The sequence below is a fragment of the Onychomys torridus genome, chromosome 7 (assembly GCF_903995425.1).
Source record: "Onychomys torridus chromosome 7, mOncTor1.1, whole genome shotgun sequence".
Lineage (NCBI taxonomy): Eukaryota > Metazoa > Chordata > Mammalia > Rodentia > Cricetidae > Onychomys > Onychomys torridus.
Window position 1 is genome coordinate 33740876 of NC_050449.1, and position 19005 is coordinate 33759880.

General features: G+C 45.5%; 1 protein-coding gene across 5 annotated transcripts in view; it reads right to left on the reverse strand.

Moving 5' to 3' along the window:
- Positions 1-19005, reverse strand: part of Gramd1b (GRAM domain containing 1B) — a 128558-nt gene that overhangs the window by 85824 nt on the left and 23729 nt on the right. Inside the window, exons 1-2 of one of the 5 annotated variants that reach the window (XM_036194397.1) lie at positions 13988-14091; positions 13356-13399 (exon numbers count right to left, since the gene is read on the reverse strand). The exons of 3 other annotated variants lie outside the window; for them this stretch is intronic. The gene's annotated coding sequence lies outside the window, so the exon portion shown is untranslated. Of the gene's footprint in view, positions 1-13355; positions 13400-13987; positions 14092-19005 lie in introns of those variants that run through there. One more of the 5 variants, XM_036194391.1, reaches the window with a different exon arrangement.

Here is a 19005-nt window from a genome sequence, read left to right on the forward strand (position 1 = left end):
GAAAATAACAGAAGATACTCAACATCAACCTTTTGGCTTGAATGTGCATGAACACACACACACACACACATCACACACACACACACACACACACATCACACACACACACACACACACACACACATCACACACACACACACACACACACACACACACACATCACACACACACACACACACACACACACACACACACACACACACACACACACTTCTTTTCTCTCAGACATGCTGGTTGAAAAGAGCTCATTTAGGCCAAGACAAAGACTATAAACAATAAGGAAAAAGACTACATCAAGGCAGCCTCCATGTTACTGATGAGTGCTGAGTGCCAGTGTGCGTGACACAGAGGCCTGGTGGGACAGGTAACAATCAAACCCCACAGATTCCCTTTGCCTGTGGATCAAGAACTGTCCCTAGTGCTCTGGAAATCAATGCCATGTTTTTCAGTCCATAATGAAAAACCTCCAAATAGGATCCAAACATGGCTGATAAGACACAGTCCACTCCATATCCCTGATATAAATTAATGATGGAGACCATGAGAGACAGACAAATGCTCATCTCATGGACTTCCCCTGCCTTACCTTCTCATGGACAGCATTCTGTACACCCAAAGCAGTTCCCTCTCTGGATAATGAAGCACACTGGCATAAGTTCTAAGAATGAGTGCGCGCCTTCTCCTGATGCCACCTGACTCTCCATGGGTTGGCTGCTCCATAATATTCATGTTTTGGGAAAGGCACAAGTTATTTTAGAGAAAACTAGATGCTGAAGAATTCCTTATCTGGCAAGATAACCACACAGACTAGAAAATAGAAAGCCAAAAGGAGATTATTTTAAAATGCCTTGGGGTTCTGGCAAAACCCAAAAAGTTAGGAATATATAAATATATAAACATTTAGTGCTAACAGAAACAAATGAGCCTAGGCTTTAGTTTTCACGGTCTCAAAGCACAGAGAGACACTCTGAAAGCCCACTAGTGGTGAGGTTAAAAGTAGATTCTGTAATACAGTGGCATTGCCCAGATGGGTCCCTGCTTGGCTACACCTCACTTTCCTAGTGTAGCAGATCCCCCCAGGTCCTTGTTTGGCCACATCTCACCCTAATGATGAACTTGAAAGGATTCAGGCCAGTCCTAAACCTTGTCCTGCAACAATGTAAAAACCAAATGATCCTCAAACTGATCTTCCTATCAACTCTGATCAGAATATAAGAGTTTCCCTAAACAAATACAAATCTCTCTCTCTCTCTCTCTCTCTCTCTCTCTCTCTCTCTCTCTCTCTCTCTCTCTCACACACACACACACACACACACACACACACACACACACACACACACTTACAAAAGAAAAGAAGAATAAATTTTAAATGACCAACTTCCTGTCATTCAAAGAAAAGTTGGGGGAAGGAGGGCACAAAGGTTTTGCTGGGAGGAAATTCATGCACTATATATTGAGAGAAGGACTGGTGGGATGTTTATTTAAAATTCCTATAATTCAGGCTGGAGAGATGGCCTAGAGGTTAAGAGCACCAACTGCTCTTCCAGAGATCCTGAGTTCAATTCCCAGCAACCACATGGTGTCTCACAACCATCTGTAATGAGATCTGGCGCCCTCTTCTGTATGCTTAATAAATAAATAAATATTTTAAAAGAAAAGATTTTGGGAAAAAAAAATCCTATAATTCTATGAGAAATAAGGAAAATTAGCAAAAGCTTTGAATGAGGGCTTTCGGAAGGGGAAATAATAAACATCTGAGCAGGCCCACACCTTCATGAGGACTCAGGAAAACACAAATGCAGAAAACTAATATGATACCACTTCAGACTCACCTGATTGGCCAAAATTTTTAAATCAAACAATATCAAGTATTGAGAAAGAAGTAGTAGAAGGGCATATTGACTCAACTAATGAATTTATGAAAGCGATAAACAAGTACATCCCTACCCCATCAACACTATGTGTGGGCAATTCTATACTGAGGAAAGTTAAGTTACATGAGGATGCACACACAAGAAACTCAATACAGTACTCAGCATGTGATAATGAAGACCTCGGTGAAAAACAAGGGTATCTGCGGTGTTTTCACGCAGAATGTTACACAGCCCTGAACATGTGCAGTACTGCAGTATACAACAGAGTGGCTAGCTCTCAGAAACCATACACTGAACCCGAAACAGGAGTCAAGGAAGATCTTACATGTTCTTCTGTAGACATACAAAAATCAAATAAAATTCACACATATAATCTATATCCATACAACAAAAAACTAATCCTAAACCTTGACGTTGAACAACGGAGCAAGCAACAAAGAGAATAACAAGTCCTTCAGAAGATTGGTCAAGAGAAGGGTGTTAACTGGGAGAAGATCGTTTCATCTTCTTAATGCTTTATGCCTAATTTGCGTTTTGTCTTTCCCCTTTCTCCCCAGATCAGAATATGACAAATTAAAAGTGTTTCCCTGTCGATAAGTTTGTCAGAATATTTTATATGTCTTGTAAATATCCTTTTGTATCTGCTCAAGGCTTATGGGAACACACTGAGGATAACAGAGCAATCTGAAACCACTCCCACATCAATCTTCTTTGATATGGGGTGAGGTCTGACCATGAGGGTGTTTTATATTATTCATGTTTCAAAACTTGTTTGGGGCTGTAGCTCATAGATACCCATTTATTTGATTAACATAAAGTTGGGTTTGTGTTATTCTAAGCCTCTTAGGGTGGCTTTTCCAAAATTTACTGAGTTCAAGGTAGAAAAATGTTCATTTTTATTTTACTTGCCCTGTTTTTGTTTTTTGTTTTTATGTATTTTTGTCTTGGCTTCCTCCAAGCCTTAAGATTTCTAGCACCCTGGTGATGTTTCCTGTCTAACTCAACAAAAGCAGTGACTGATGTTTCATCCATAGAAAGGGACTGGAAAGGTAACAGGTCACCATTCAGCAGGAGCATGCCACCTCCACACACCCAAGACTCTTGGCCAAAGCCAAATCCAGAAACTGTGTATCAACAGTCAGAGTCCGTGGACAGATTTGGACAACGAGAAGAACTCAAGGGTGAATTCAATCAAGACTTTTGACTTCATCTCCTCATGAGAGTTCTTCCCCTCTCATTGGACTGCCTCCTGACCTTGCTAAGTCACTCCAAGCAAATAGTTCTGTATCTGGAGCAGAAAATGGATGGCGAGATCCCTGAGGCTCTCCTTGTATCTCGAGTTCTCAGACTCTGGCCACAGTCCCTCTGCCCATTCCTTCTCCAGGGCAGCAGAGCTCGCTGCAGTAGAGCGGCATGCCTCTAGCTGCTGGCAAAACTGGGGCAGAGCGGTGCTGCAGTCACACGCTGGGGAATCAAAGCTCCAAGCTCCGGCAGGAGAGTCATCAGGCGCTGAGAGTGTTATATTTAAGGAGCATTTTGGAGGTCAGGAAGCAAGCAAGAGAGGAGTGAGTGGTGGGGGAGGGCATAGCCTCCCAAACACTCCATTTCAACAACAAGCCTCCTCATCATCCCCTAGCCAGAATCCTCTTCCAAACTCCAAATTGCAGTCAATAGAGGCTGTGTGAGGGGCCGGCAGATGGCCAGGGCTGCACTGATCAGGTGCTCCCTACCACTTCCCTGTTCCTCCCCCTCCCTCCTCCTCCCTGCCTCCGCACTCACCACTCCCCACCCTCTGCCACTATTAGTCACAGGCTCTGGGGTGACAGTGTGGGCTGTAGGCATTGGCCTTGCCTTCTGGTCTGTTCATCTGTGTCAGCTCCCAGCCTGGAGCCTCCTGAGCACCCCGCTTGTCCTTAATACCCTTGGTGCACACCCCAGCCCTCTAGCCCTACTCCCAGAGAGCCAATGCCGTGCAGAAAGCTGGGAGAGGTTGACAGACCTGTGGGCAAATTAAGCCAGGCTTTTTGTGTCTAGAGTATTTCCTTCTGCCTCTGTGACCCCAGGGATTCACTTAAAGTCTTGAAGTTGAAATTAAAAATAAAAATAAAAAGACAAAATCACTTCCTCTTCCCCAGCCTTCTCTGCTCCCCCTTCACAATCTGTTAATCCAGAATGCTCCTTCAGGCAACAACAGCAGGAGCAAAGCCAAAACCAGACTCCAATCAACTCTAGCTTCCATCCTGCCCCCAGGAAAGCAGGCCCAGAGCTGCCAGGGACAGACAACACACCACTCCAGAATGTTAAGTGGGGGTGCATATATAGTGTCTGGTGAACCTCACAGTGACCCAGCACAAGGTTAAACACTAAATAATTAGACAGGAAAGAGTTAACATTGGTTTAAGGAAGAAACCAGAGTTTGGGGATGTCTAATTCTTTTCCCAACACTACCAGCTACCACTAGTTCCAGAGTGAGTAGGTACATCAGGCCCTCTGCCCTCCCAGGTCCTGCATACAGAATCCTAACCTTAGATACAACGATACAATGTAATCCTAGAAAAAGCTGCATGTTTACAGAACATGCTCAGAGTTCACTTTTTATTCTCCCTCAAATAATACAATATAACAACCAATTACATAGTGTTCACATTGCATTGGGTACTCTAAGCAGCCTACAGATGATTTAATATGAATACATATTATATACAAACATGCCACTTTACATAAGATACTTGGACATTAGTAGATTTGAAAAGCAGAGTATCAAAGAACAAGGAACCTGAGGAAGTCCAAGGAATGCTGTTGTAATGGTGTGAATGAGAATGGCCCCATAGGCTCATCTATTTGAATACTTGGTCCCCAGTTGGTAAAACTGTTTGGGAAGGATTAGGAGGTGTGGCCCTGTTAGAAGAGGAGTGTCAATGGGGGTGGGCTTTGAGGTTTCAACAGCCTACACCATTCCCAGTTAGCTCTCTTGCTCTGCCTCTTGCCTGTGTGTCAAATGTACAAGATCTCAGTTGCTGTTCCAACATCATGCCTGCCTGCTGCCATGCTCCCCTCCATGATGATCATAGACTTTAACCCTCTGAAAACATAAGCAAGCTCCCAATACTCTTTATTAAGAAGTTGCTTTGGTCATGGTATCTCTTCACAGCAGCAGAAAGGTAACTAAGACAGAAGTCATTAGTAAAAATGGGAAAAGCTAAAAGATAAAGGGATACTTAGAACCACAAGACCGCTGTACTCTCTAGCCTGGGAACCTCTATGGCCAGATAACACATAGATGATCCACTATACTCATGCAGGCTGAGAACCCAGCTAAGCTTCTCTTTCTTTTCCCTGCTCTTGATATACTTTTTAAGACAAGGAAGGTCTCATTCTGTAGCCTTCAAGGCTAGACTAGAGGTGATCTTCCTACCTCTGCCTCCCAAATACAGAGGTACTTACACCATGACATCCAACATAGCATCCCCTTTCCAAGGAAACTGTCTTGATGAATACAAGAATGTCCTTGGTTCTATCAGAGAAGCTTTCAAAGAGGACCCTCAGGCCTCCATTTCTCAGCCCCTTCAGAAATCATTCCCACTTCCCAAAGGCCCACCTGCTTGCCTCAGGGTTGGTTTATCTGCATGCCAAACAAATGCCCACATCTTGGCTCATAAGACCTCTTCTGCCCATAGACAGAAGGGCAGCTCCAAGGAGGCCAGAGACTGATCATCAGACTGGACACAGAAACCCTACCCCAGCACCAGAGAAAGGAGACACTGGTCTCCCTCCAGCCTTCTAACCTCACACACAGCAGAGACACACCTGTCCCCTGACAGAAGGAAAGGGCAGGCAGATTTCTAATGGCCTGCTCTTCTAGGCTCAGGAGAACCTCCAGATGAGTCAGTGTTGGAGGCCAGGAAGGGTCTCGCAGACTTTGATTCCCTGAGGAGGGAACACCTACCCACCCATAGCCAACAGTTGCCTGCTCTCCTACCAAAGTGAGGATTTCTCCTTTTCAACAAAGTTATGTGAGTACTGCCATGGTGGTGGGGATGGGGGGAACACATGAATTGAGTGTTACCCATTTTCACAGTCAAAGTCTCCTGGCCAAAGAGATGGCAAAAGAATCTTTTGTTGGCAAGAAAGGGGCTTGTTCCTAAAATGAGCCTGAGGAGACACATTCTCAGCTGGCCCCAGCCTCACATTAGTCCCAGGGAAATATACTATGGTTTAGCATCCAGATTCCAGAATCGGGCTTCAGTTCAAAAAATCCACACTTCACAGCCGTGTGGCCTTAAGAAAGTCTACTGGATTCTCTAAGCCTCAGCTCCATCACTGACTCAAAAAGGCAGTGATAAGAGCACCACCAGGTTGTCAGGGGTCCATAACATATAGAGAGCAAGCAAGGGCTCAATGCATTCCAACATCTCTGGGGATTTCTAAACCACTACTACAGGTGGCTAAGTCCTTACTTTTCAGAAGTTCAGTCCATGATCATCATGGCGGGGAGCATGGTGATGTGCAGGCAGACATGGTGCTGGCTACATCTTGATCAAAAGGCAACAGGAAATGAACTGTCACACTGAGTGAAGCTTAAGCAAAAGAGACCTCAAAGCCTGCCCCCACAGTGACACACTTCCTTCAACAAGGCCACACCTCCTAACAGTGCCACTTCCTATGAGCTTATGAGGGCCCCCAATCCACAACTAAACTCTAGAAGAGCCACCTGCTCCTCGGCTATCCTTCCTGGCATAGGTTTTCTCTACCTTTTCCAAGTGTTTCCTATTGTACTCTTGTTAGGGACCTGTACCTGTATCACCTAAACAATACAGCAGAACAACAATTTACATAGAATTCCCACAGAATTAAATATTACAGAAAATCTAGAGACTTTTTGCGTCTTTTGGGTGTGTGATACTTTCTAGGTCAGTATTCACTGAGTGGGCACTATTTTCCTGACCCAGGTCCAGCATAACAACATTGCAAAGACAGGCCCAATGAACTCCTTGGCCTCTAACTTTAAAAAGGATAAGAAATGACATTAACTAAATATACATCAGTAGTTCACAGGGAAAGGCATATCTAATCAAGGCTTATTACCTCTGTCTTTCCAAAATGAACACAGTTTGTAACCATTATGCTAATGTATCAGCTGACAAGTCATGGTGGGGTGCTCAGCTAACCCACACCAAGTCAGTTTGTGATAAATATTTCTTGATCAGTCTGCTCTTCATGGGAAAGCGCTGGCCAGAGCAGGTATCCAGTCATCCTTTACTGCACGGGAACTTCCTACTTGCACGGCTGGTCCAGAAATAGTGCTGTTATATGTTCTGCTTCCACCAGTGCCAATGAATACAGGCTTTTGGGGATACAGCAGGCTAAATTGAATGAGCATGGATTTTGAATTTCTCACATTCCACCAGCAGGGTATTTTCTTATTTCTGCATAGGATTGAGAAAACAGCAGAGCAGGTGTGGGGATTGAGGGTGGGGGGTTAGAATCACCTAAAGGCTATGCATTCTTTCAACATCCCAACAGACGTTAGCCAGCCTACTACAAGGATCCTAATAGTTCAGCGCCCTTTGTCTTGTAGCTAACACTCTTAGTAAATGTACCTATGGCCTTTTAAATTATGCCACTGGTCATATTTGATGGTTATGGTACTATGGGGCACCCCACGCTGGTATGGATGATGATAAAGGATTGTTTTGGTTTGGTTGAGGCAGAGTCTCACAATGTAGCCCTGGCTGTCCTGGAACTCACTATGTAAACTAGGCTAGCCTTAGACTCATAGTGCTAAGATTAAAGGCATGTACTCCACACCTGGCCCCCACCATGCAGCTTGTACATGGATCCATGGTGAGCTTGGGAATAGTCAGAGTAACATAGTGAGTCTTAAAGAGATGAATACATTCAATTATTTAATTTTCAATAGTACCTCCTTTTTAATTTTGTGTTAAACTATTCCTTAAATGTAAGTAGGGGCAGTAGTAGTTTTATATCCTAATTTGGTTACCTTTCATGGATCCAATAAATATCTGGAAATGTCTCCCTCTGGAAGAAGGCTATTATGATTCTATGAGTTCGTGACCCACTATAGGAGACTGAGAACAGAGATGGGGTCTTCTGAGATCCTGTCATTCAATGCTACAGTGGTTTGAATTTAACTGGCCCCCATAAGCTCATAGGGAGTGGCACTATTAGGAGGTGTGGCCTTGTTGAAGGAAGTGTGTCACTGTGGGGGCAGGCTTTGAGGTCTCTTTTGCTTAAGCTTCACTCAGTGTGACAGTTCATTTCCTGTTGCCTTCTGATCAAGATGTAGCCAGCACCATGTCTGCCTGCACACCACCATGCTCCCCGCCATGATGATCATGGACTGAACTTCTGAAAAGTAAGGGCTTAACCATCTGTAAGCAAGATGGACAGAACCACTGAAATTGTAAGCAATCCACCCCAATTAAATGTTTTCCTTCTAAGAGTTGCCATGGTCATGGTGTCTCTTCACAGCAATAGAAACCCTCGCTAAAACAAATGCCTTCTGGGTCACAGAGGTTCCTAAAGAGACATGAATGCTTTAACAATGAATGCCTTGAAGATATGTTGGTGGCACCCAAATTTATATGGGCATCGACAACCACTCCCTTAACCTCAGCCACAGATTCCCATTGTTCCAGAACAACATCACCAAGATGCCTCAGGCATTCCAATTATCTAAGCCCAGATCTATACCTCCTGACTGACCTGCTGTAATACCTCAATGAACAGCAGCACCATAGTGATCAGGTCACCTATTCAGGGACACAGAACTCACCTTAGACACCTTCCCTCTCACCTACAACTTTAATTAGGTAAGATGTCAATCAATCTCAGCTCCAAACTACCACTAAAGTTTGGGCCAGCATTGTTTTTGCCCATCAGTCCTCATCTTTCTGTCTGCAGCTGAACTCTTTCCTACTTGTCTTTTTAATTCAACAAACATTGTTCAGTCTATCTTAAGCCAGGGGAAGTAGAAGATTCCACAGTTTCTGTAGAGCAAAAAATAAAATAAAATAATAAAGCCTGGGGTTCCTTATAAAATAGAGAAAAACCAACATGTAAAAAAATAAAATAAAAGGAGCCAGGCATAGTAGATCATGCCTATAATTCTAGCAATGGGTAGACTAAGGCAAAGAGATTATTTTGAATTTAAGGCCAGTCCGACATAATGAGTTTCAAGATAGCCTGGGCTAACCTTTTGAATATCTCAAAAGAGCAGTCCACTGATAATAAAATATCAAAGCTGGAACAAAATGAGGAAACTATCATATTTATCTACTGGGGAATAGGAAGGTCTTCAGATCGGATGGTAGCTCAGAGTCCTTGCCTGCAGTATTTCGGCTATCTCAGTACATTATGAGGCTTCAGAACATTTCTAGTCTGTGCCTGTATTTCTCATTTCATCTTCGGCCTTGTCTTCTACTCAAGGCTAAACCATGAAGACACCTGCTTGCTGGCTCCCTCTGCTGTCTAGAAGGCCTCTGTGTGAGTAGCTGTCATTCAGTGAGCATTCAACTCAACTTAGCAATGTCCTTGAATCTCCACAGTGGCTCTGTGATGTGGACACCCTTATTCACAAAGAAACAGACCAGCAAAGGCCAAGGTAACTCACTGAAGCTCACAGAAACAGATGATGAACATGCTAGAATCAATCTGAACTCAGAGACATCCACCTCCAGTCACAGCTAGTCCATTTTCCTCAGTGATCTACCCCATAGACACTTTCCTGACCAACCTCCTTCCAGCTTGCCCAGTCAAGAAGTACTTCTGTGCTTCCCCAGGGACAGCCATTTCTCTTCTGTTCCTTACTTTGCTTTTTTGTTTTGTTTTTCTTTGTTTTGGTGGTTGTTTTGGCTTTTTGAGACAAGGTTTCTCTATTATGCCACTCTAGCTGTTCTGGAATTCTCTATATAGATGAGACCAGCCTCAAACTCACAGAGATCCACCTGCCTCTGCTTCCCAAGTACTGGGATTAAAGGTGTATGCCACCATGCCCAGCTGACCTTCATTATCTTGCACTGCCATAATTTGTTTACCTATCTGCCTCTCTCCAAAACTGGTAAGCACCCACTCACAGTAGATGAAAAGTTTCTGCACCCCAATATTAAGCCTCTCAGCAGACACAGAAATCCAAATCAGACCAAATCAAACCAAATTCTAAAAAAGCCCAGGTTTAATGGGTAAAACACTCCCGGATGATTTTCTGGCCCCCAGAGAGGAGATGGGGAAGAGAGACTGAAAAACCACATGTCTGTTTTCTGGGGAACAGTTTAAATACCCTGTGGACGTGGTCTTGAGCATCTCTGGGGGAGGAGCCGGATTTGGCAGGCTTTCTGAGATGAGGCAGGGTTTGGGGAGAGAGGGATGGGGGAGGGCAGTTGAGGTGAGCTTCCACCAGAATGGTGACCCTGTGCAATTCTTCTCTAAAACCCCTGACTCTGCTGCCATGAAAGTGGCATTTACTACACCCTCACTGGAGGATTCATAAACGCCTCTAGTCTCTCTTCTCAAGAGATTAAAAACTGAAAACAAGATATATCTTAAAGAAACAAAACAGACACTGTCATGGAAAGGCAGTCTCAGAACCCAGACTCCCGGAAATGAAGTCACTCCTCCAAGACCTCCTCCAGGAAATGAACAGAATCAAACAAGGATGTTGTCATCAGAACTGGCTACACCTCCATCAAAAATCTATTTCATTCTGTAGTCATTTTAGCTCAGTGTGTTGGAGCTGGGAAGAATTCTGAAAGCTGAACCTCAGAAATAAAACAGGGAAGGCTAAGGTAAGAGGGTGCATTTACATGTATTTAGGCCTGCGAGTCATAATAGGAATTTTTATTCAGCTAGTTGCAGGCTTTTATACATTCTCACTGGTCCAGGGAATCCAGCCATAGCATAGTGCCTCTGTATGTGGGCTGCAGGCCTTCTCCCAGGCCTACACAACTGAGCTCCTTATGGAAGCATCTTGGATCAGTTCAAGATGGTTTAACTTTGAGTTATAAGCTTTGTGCAGAATGGACACCATGGGTGGTGTCTTTATAAACCACATAAGTTGTACTGTATAAAGTTCTGCCTCAGAGCACAGGAGGCTCATTGGCCCTCTACTATAAAGCTCATTTGTAGCTTGATGGTTCACAAGCCAAGATGGAAGATGCCTGTAATAACTGTTCCAAAGAGCTTGAATCAGAGAAGGCTAAAAGACGTTCCCAGGTTGAATAGTCTCAGTTCCTGCAACTCTGTGGTCCGGAACCTGAGGGCAAATGCTAACCTCAGGAATGAATGATCCAGCGGAGTTCTGGTTTACACCAGATGACCTGAGATCTACACCAAGGTGTGGTGGTTCCTAATAATAATAATAATACGGTGTTCCCAAAATATTGTGCACCCTAATAAACTTATCTGGGGTCAGAGACAAAACAGCCACAATATTAAACATAGAGGATAGGCAGTGGTAGCACACGCCTTTAATCCTAGCATTCCAGAGGCAGAAATCCATATGTTCAAGGATACAGCCTAGTATGGTGACTCACACCTTTAATCCCAGGAAGTGATGGCAGAAAACAGAAAGGTATATAAGGCGTGAAGACCAAAAACTAGAAGCATTTGGCTGGTTAAGCTTTTAGGCTTCTAGCAGCAGTTCAGCTGAGACCCATTTGGATGAGGACTCAGAGGCATCCAGTCTGAGGAAACAGGATCAGCTGAGGAACTGGTGAGGTGAGATAGCTGTGGCTTGTTTTGCTTCTCTGATCTTCCAGCCTTCACCCCAATAACTGGCCCCAGGTTTGATTTTATTAATAGGACCTTTGAAGATTCCTGCCACACCGAGACGTGGAAAGGCCTAAGAACAACAGCTATGTGTGCTTCTACCTCCACATGCAAACAACACTACACAACCGCATTTCTCCAAACCAACTCCAGAACGCCCCAGCATGCCTGAGGCCACACCTTACCCAGACTCCATCCTACCATCATGGCCCAAGAGCCAGCAGATTGATAACAAACCTCTTACAGCTTCAAGAGCTGGCCTCAGCATTACACACATCGGGGGCAGCAGCATTCCAACCCGATGGCAAACTGCACAGAGCAGCCCAAACACAGCCCGGGTGCCTGCTCTCACAACTGCCAGTGCACAGTGCCAATGGGGACAGGGCACAGCACCTTGTGCCGTGCCATGTACAGAGTGAGCATCTGTGGAAGTAGGCAAGGAAAGAAGCAGTCCTGGGAACTCTGTTCCCATTCAGCTCTTTTCCCCAGCTCCTCTTCAAGTGTGTGATAGATTTCATCTGATATAAACAACAGGCAAACGCCGTTTTCACCTTGGCATAGGCTAAAAGATGAAAGAAAGCTCAGAGAGGTTAAGTAACTTGATTCCAATCACACAGCACATGGGAATGGAAGAATCACTAAGATCTATGATTCCAAGAGACCTGTCCAGACCGTTCTGCTTGGGGCACTCAGGCTCCTTAGGCCTCCTTTCTCATACTCTCTTCCATACACATCACAGGGGACCCAACCTGCTCCAGAAGTCTGAGCCTCTCCGAGTCTTCCACCTCTGGGAGAATGGAGACCCTGCCATCTGGCAAAGCTGCAAAGGCCGGGGTACAGGTGTCTCCCGGCACACAGGGTTTGGGGAGGGGCCGTTGAGACTCGCCTCCCGCAATGCTCCATCCACTCCCAATGGCTCAGGCTCTGTGTTTGGAAAAATACACACACACACACACACACACACACACACACACACACACACACACACACAAACCAATGTCCAGTTGCCAGCCGCAGCCAGCAGACTAAGAACACTACTCAACAACGCCCCCTAGTGTGTCCAGGACCACAGCACCTGGTCATCGGAGGCTCAGACCAGCCTGACATGGGGGCTCCCAGGAGCTTGGGGAGGGGACAGCACAGCACCTGCCACTCAGGCACCAAGGCCTCATCAAGCCCAAGGCCAATGTATGCTACAGGATAAGGTGTCTCTGCTCCTGAGCCTTTCAAACTCACGACTCCTCCCAGCCCACACAACAGCAAGAGAGGGAGGAGCCCAGAGGTTGACAGTGTCTAAACGCACGGAGCAAGAGAGCCTGGAAGAGGCAGAGGAAGAAGACAGAGGACAGGAGAGCCAAAAGGAGACAGGACAAAGATAAAAAACAGAACACTGAAGAACAGCTAAAGAAAAAGACAGGCCTGGCAAGTGAGGCCAGCAAATGCCCTAGGCACGACCACCCTCCCGACCTCCACCATCCAAAAGCTCTGGTGTTTGGACATAGCGGGTGGCCAGTGTGCTGTGTAGCACCAGGCACGCCCTCCCCTCTCCTGAGGTCATCTGTCTCTCCTGGCACAGCCCTGCCTGCTCCTGAGTGCTGGGCTGAGGGAGAGGAGGGGAGAGAGAGTGAACCGAAGGCGGAACTCGCAGAGCGAAACCACTTACGCACAGTGCGGCCGGCAGCATTTCCATCCTACCTTTGCAGACGCCATGTCGGCCGGATCCATGATCCCGGCTTGGCCTAGGGAGCAGCAGCACCATCCAGGGAGAAAAGGCAGAGTCACAAATGTCCACCCAGAAAGAGGACACCACCCCTCTGGAAGGAAGGCCAGGAGAATGAGACCTACTTCCATTCTCCAGAGGCCCCCCTGGTACCTCCTCTGTTGGTCATGGAGGAAAGCATCCTGGGCTTCCCAGCCAGCTGGGGAAGCAGGCCATCTGTAACCCCACACATGCCTAGGAGCCCCCAGTCAGTCCATTTCCCCTCCCCTGGTACTTGGTCTCAGAAGGCCAGTGTGGGTCTCCCCAGGCTCCCCCTGCTGGGGGAGAGGATGCAGAGTAGAGGCCCTGCCCCCCATCACTGCCAGCTGGTACCCACAAATCAGGACAAGGAGCACATGTGGGCAGAGGCTGCTGGAAGGCGCCGGACCAGTGCTGGGGGAGAAGGGAGGGCAAAGGCGTGGGTTGGTGGGGACAGGTGTGAAGGTGCGGGCACTCAAATGGAAGCAGGGGAAGGTGCTGTGAAGGAGGAGCTGGAGGCACGGAGCTGAGTGGCACAGCGAAGTGGAGAAGGCGAAGGGAAAGGAACTCCCCCGGTGAAGCCACTCACCTTGCAATAACATTCAGACTGACTGAGGCCTACACAGAAGCCAGGGGCGGGCGGTTCACACCCACCCACCCCCCAACTCCACTCCCAGAGACACACAGCCTCTGTCTAAAGGTACTTGAGAGCAGCAGGCAGCGGGGCTGGATCTGCAGAGGCCCCTAGCTCCGTTGGAGCAGCCTGATTGGCGGAGCAGGATGACTTCATCCAGCCCCATTCATCACTCTAGGTTTTCTGCCCAGCAGGGACAGTCAGCTCAGCTTGCCGCAACTACGGCTTCCTCTCCTGCCGCCGGTAGAGAAAGTAGCTTGGGATAGGCTCTATCTTTCAGGGGACCACTAGGCAAAGGGAACTGGCCAGAGTACTCCCGGCCTCAGGGAAAAGTGAGGCAGGTTCCTCACACTGCTAAGAACGGGGCACTCAAGGCACCATGGCAGTATCCACCGAACGCATCCTGTCTGCCGGAGCCGGTAGAAGAGAGCACCATTCCTAAGAGGACACTTGGTTGAAGGTGCCAAGCTTTCTGCAGCTGTGTCAAGTGTACTTCCCCACAGAAAATAAGATGTGGGAAAAACAGATCCAAGTCCTCCACAAGCATGCTTCAGTACCCCCACTGTGGTCATTTCCTCCCTGTGAGCAAAGCTCACCTGACCTAGCTGTAAGGACATGGATTCCCTTGTGTCCAGCATTCTAAGCCCATAGAGAGCTACCAATAAATAAATAAACAAACAAGTAAAATTGTTTAAAGAGCGGAAGCTTACAGATACACTTTACAAATAATGTATCCAAATCCCAGAAAAAAAAGTTAGTGGAGATCATCTCCACATAGGCTTTTACTTCAAGAAATCTCCTATTGGGTCAAGGAGATGGCTCAGTGGGTAAGGCGTTCCTTGCCAAACCTAAAAAACTGGGTTCAGTCCCGAGGACATACATCATGGAGTGAACATCATGGACTTCCACACACTGTCCTCTGACCTCTACACTGAGTGCGGTGCCATGTGTGAGCAAGCACATACACAGATAGATAGATAGATAGATAGATAGATAGATAGATAGATGATAGATAGATAGATAGATAGATAGATAAATGTAATTTTAAAGATTTAATCACACCCCCAAAAAGCTCTGATTCTTAGAGAAATGATGTCTTTTTCTTTCCAAACACCTTCCTTCCTCCCCAGACTTTGCTCAAAATCCAGCCCCCAGACCAGAGAAAGACCCAGGAAGGCAAAGGATCAAACATTAACCTAGAGTGAGAAAGAAACCATGAATTGGACGGCCACTTGTCTACTTCCTCCCCCACCTTCTCTTTGTTCTTGTTTTATTACCTTCCTTAGTTCAAGCCCAACTCCACACCATGAGTGCAAGTGAGCACAGAGCTACACACAAAAAGCATCAGGACCCAAGGCTGGTTGCAGGCAGATCTGATGCTTCTGCCCGAGAGCTATCATGGTTCACCAATATTACCTGGATGAGCAGCAAGGCCATGTCTATATGCTGGAAAAAAGTCTGACCCTACAGGACAGCAGGCTTGTTTAGCTCAGCCTGCTCTCTTTGCCTGATGACAAGTACTCCTGACCCCAAATCACCATCAGGGAACACATGCAAGTGTTCATAACCCAGCAACTGCAATCTGGCCTTCATGCAGGTCTCTGGATGTCTCCTTTGCTGTCCACTCCCCTGTGAGGGAGACTCAGTAACAAATATAACAGTCTGTGAGCCATGGAACAAAACAAGTCAGTCTATGAGCCATGAAGTCTAAACTCCACACCCCATTTTTGGACTCTAATCTCAGCATTGCCCTTGGTCATGGTTGGTTGAATCAATTCGTGGTAGGCATAGCCCTTAAAGGGAACAACTCTTTATTTTTTTAATGTTTTGAATTATTGCCATTTCATTAAAGAGAAAATGATTCAATTCTCAATTTTCTTTCTCAAAACATCACCACACAAACACCATTCCCAGTATTCATCAATGCCTATGAGTTTGGCTTAATGACCAGAGCAATAAAACTGTCCACTCTCCATTTCAACAGGACTCCATAATCTGTGTCTCCAAATCCATCATCTCCTTGTACACCCTATAGATACATGACACAAAGATGACTAATCTGAGCCTTGTAACTCACCTAAGGTCACATGGTAAGCAACTGGAAACCGGAGTCAATCTCATATGAAATGGGTGCATACCTTCCTCCACAAACCTCCTAACCCCAATTTCCCACCACTTCTCTGTACCTCCTCAGTCTGCTCCCACTTACTGAAGGCTTAGAGAATAGAAAATATCAGTCAAGGCCAAGTGAGAGGCAGAGAATGTAGCTCACTCAGTTAGTAGAGTGTGTGCGTCCCATTTATGAAGCCCCAGGTTCAATCCCTAGCACCTCATAAACAGGACATAGTAATAGATACATACGGCAATCCCAGCATTTAGGAGCTGGAGACAAGAGGATCACAAGTCCAAAGGTCATCCTTGGCTACATAGCAAGTCTGAAGCCAGCCTGAGCAACATAGCCCTGACTCACCCAAATAACAGCAAAAACTAATTCTAATTTATAGCCAAGAGAGGTTGAAGCAATGAATAAATAAACAGCAAGATGGCTCTGCAGATTAAAGGTACTTACCACAAAAAGGCTGATGGGTCAAGTTCAATCCCCAGAAACCATTATGCAAGGAGGGAACCAACTCCCAAAAACTGTCCTCTGATTTCCATGGGTACTGAGGCATGTACATGTGTATCAGCACTCACATACAAACACATCACGAAAACACATAGTATTAATGATAAATGAAATATATTTTTTAATTTTAAAAATACATAAAATGGCAATTGATCTATAATTACCATTGAGTTATTTTTTTCTGAAGATGGCAAATTATGAGATAAAATATAATCAAAAACTGAGAGGGGGCAGCTTGAGATTATCAAAAAAGTTAGCATGCACATTTAAAGAAGTCTCCTGTAGCTGGATGGTGGTGGCACATGCCTTTAAACCCAGCACTCGGGAGGCAGAGGTAGGCAGATCTCTGAGTTCAAGGCCCGCCTGTTCTACAGAGTGAGTTCCAGGACAACCAAGGCTACAGAGAGAAACCATGTCTTGAAAACAAAAAAACAACAAAAACAAAAAACAAACAAAAAAAATGAAATAAAACTAGAAGTTTCCTGGTCCTGGTATGGTGACTAATTCCAACACTCAGGAGAAATTTGAATCCAGACTGGAAGAATTTCCAGTAAATACCGCTTTTTAGATTAAAAAAGAATCAGCGATTTATTCATGTCCACTTTAGGCAAAAAAGGAGGCCAATGTACCTTACAAAAGCTCATTTCAACAACACAAGTTAAAATTGTCACAGGGGAGATATACATATCTTGGAACCTGGGGATCCATTTTCTCCTGCCATCACAAACACATAATGCATCCATTCTATGAGATGAAAGCATATGTTGTGACTTTTGCATCTGAAATGTTTGGGATCAGAATTGTTATGTATCTAGAAAATGTGTCTTTTTTTAGATATTTGTTTAGGCTTTCTCAACTGAATCATTCTAATTCAAAATATCTAAAACCAAAATCCTCACCCAGGAGTAGAATTTAGGTCAATGAATATTTTTCTGAAACTCTGCTTAACTTTTCAAAAGCCCTCCCTCTATGGTCACAGTTGAATCTACTGGGGGGGGGGGGGGCAGAGGGGAAAAGGCCTTTCTCCTACTCAGTGAGGGGTACCCTTACTAGGCCATGCCCCGCCCCCTATAAATCATCTTCTCTACTTAGAAGCCTGACAAGTCCTTTCTGGCTATTGTGTGGCCAATCCTCTTTGTACCTGGGCTGGCAGTCAAATATGTAGATGGAAAACAGAAAGCCGGTACCTACAAAGGAGGACATTCTGTTTCATCAAAACCACACAGAAACCAACGCTGTGATCATCGAAGTCTGCCTAGTTTCTCCAATGACCCAAGCCATCTGTCTTCCTACTCGGCTCTTAAAGAACTATTACCCGATACAGCGGTGCACACCTGTAATCCCAGCAGGAGCAAGAGGAACCCCACAAGATCTGAAGCCAGCTAGCCTACAGAGTGACTTCCAGACTAACTAGGACTACTTAGTAAGCTCTGCCTCAATCATGCAAATAACAACAGCGACAACCAAACCCTTCCATGCATCCCTGGAAGGCGAACATGTGTTGACAGTGTTGAGAAATCACCGGTGTGTTTCAAAAGGCAGCTCAGGCCTTGAACCTCCAGCATCAGAAAGGGTGCTATTTGGTCCTGAACAGACAACCTGGAAGGCATGGCAACATGGAAAGGAGAAGGTGGTATCAGGTTTCAATGGTGGGGGAGGCATATAACTCAGAGTACAAAGAAAACTCTGAAGGGAAAAAAAAGAGGAAGGGAATATTTAAAAGAGGAGAAACTGGTACAGAGTGTGTAAGAGACCACTGGATCTATACGTCTTCTACTTAGCAGGAAGGACTTGCTATAATTCCTTATGAAATAACCCCTACAGCCTGTATGCACTTGCCTTTAAAACTAGGAACCTGGCTGAGTGGTGGTGGCACACTCCTTTAATCCCAGCACTCAGGAGGCAAAGGCAGGCACATCTTTGTGAGTTCGAGGCCAGCCTGGTCTACAGAGCAAGATCCAGGAAAGGCACAAAGCTACAAAAAAAGAAAAAGAAAAGAAAGAAAGAAGGAAGGGAGGGAGGGAGGGAGGGAGGGAGGGAGGGAGGGAGGGAGGGAGAGAGAGAGAGAGAGAGAGAGAGAGAGAAGAAGAAGAGAAGGAAAGAAAGAAAGAAAGAAGGAAGGAAAGAAAAGAAAAGAAAAAGACACTCCTTTATAACATTCTCTGTATAGGGCAATTATTCTTACTAATCACTCTACCCTAGGCAATACTTTCTGATGGCTTAATCACTGCACTTAGGCACTAAGTTAAGGAGAGGAAATGATAAAGACCCAGAAGACCCAGAAGCCTTTGAGAAGACCGGGTTTTGACAGCAGAGTGCAAGGAGTGTGGGAAGTAGAGTCTCTAGC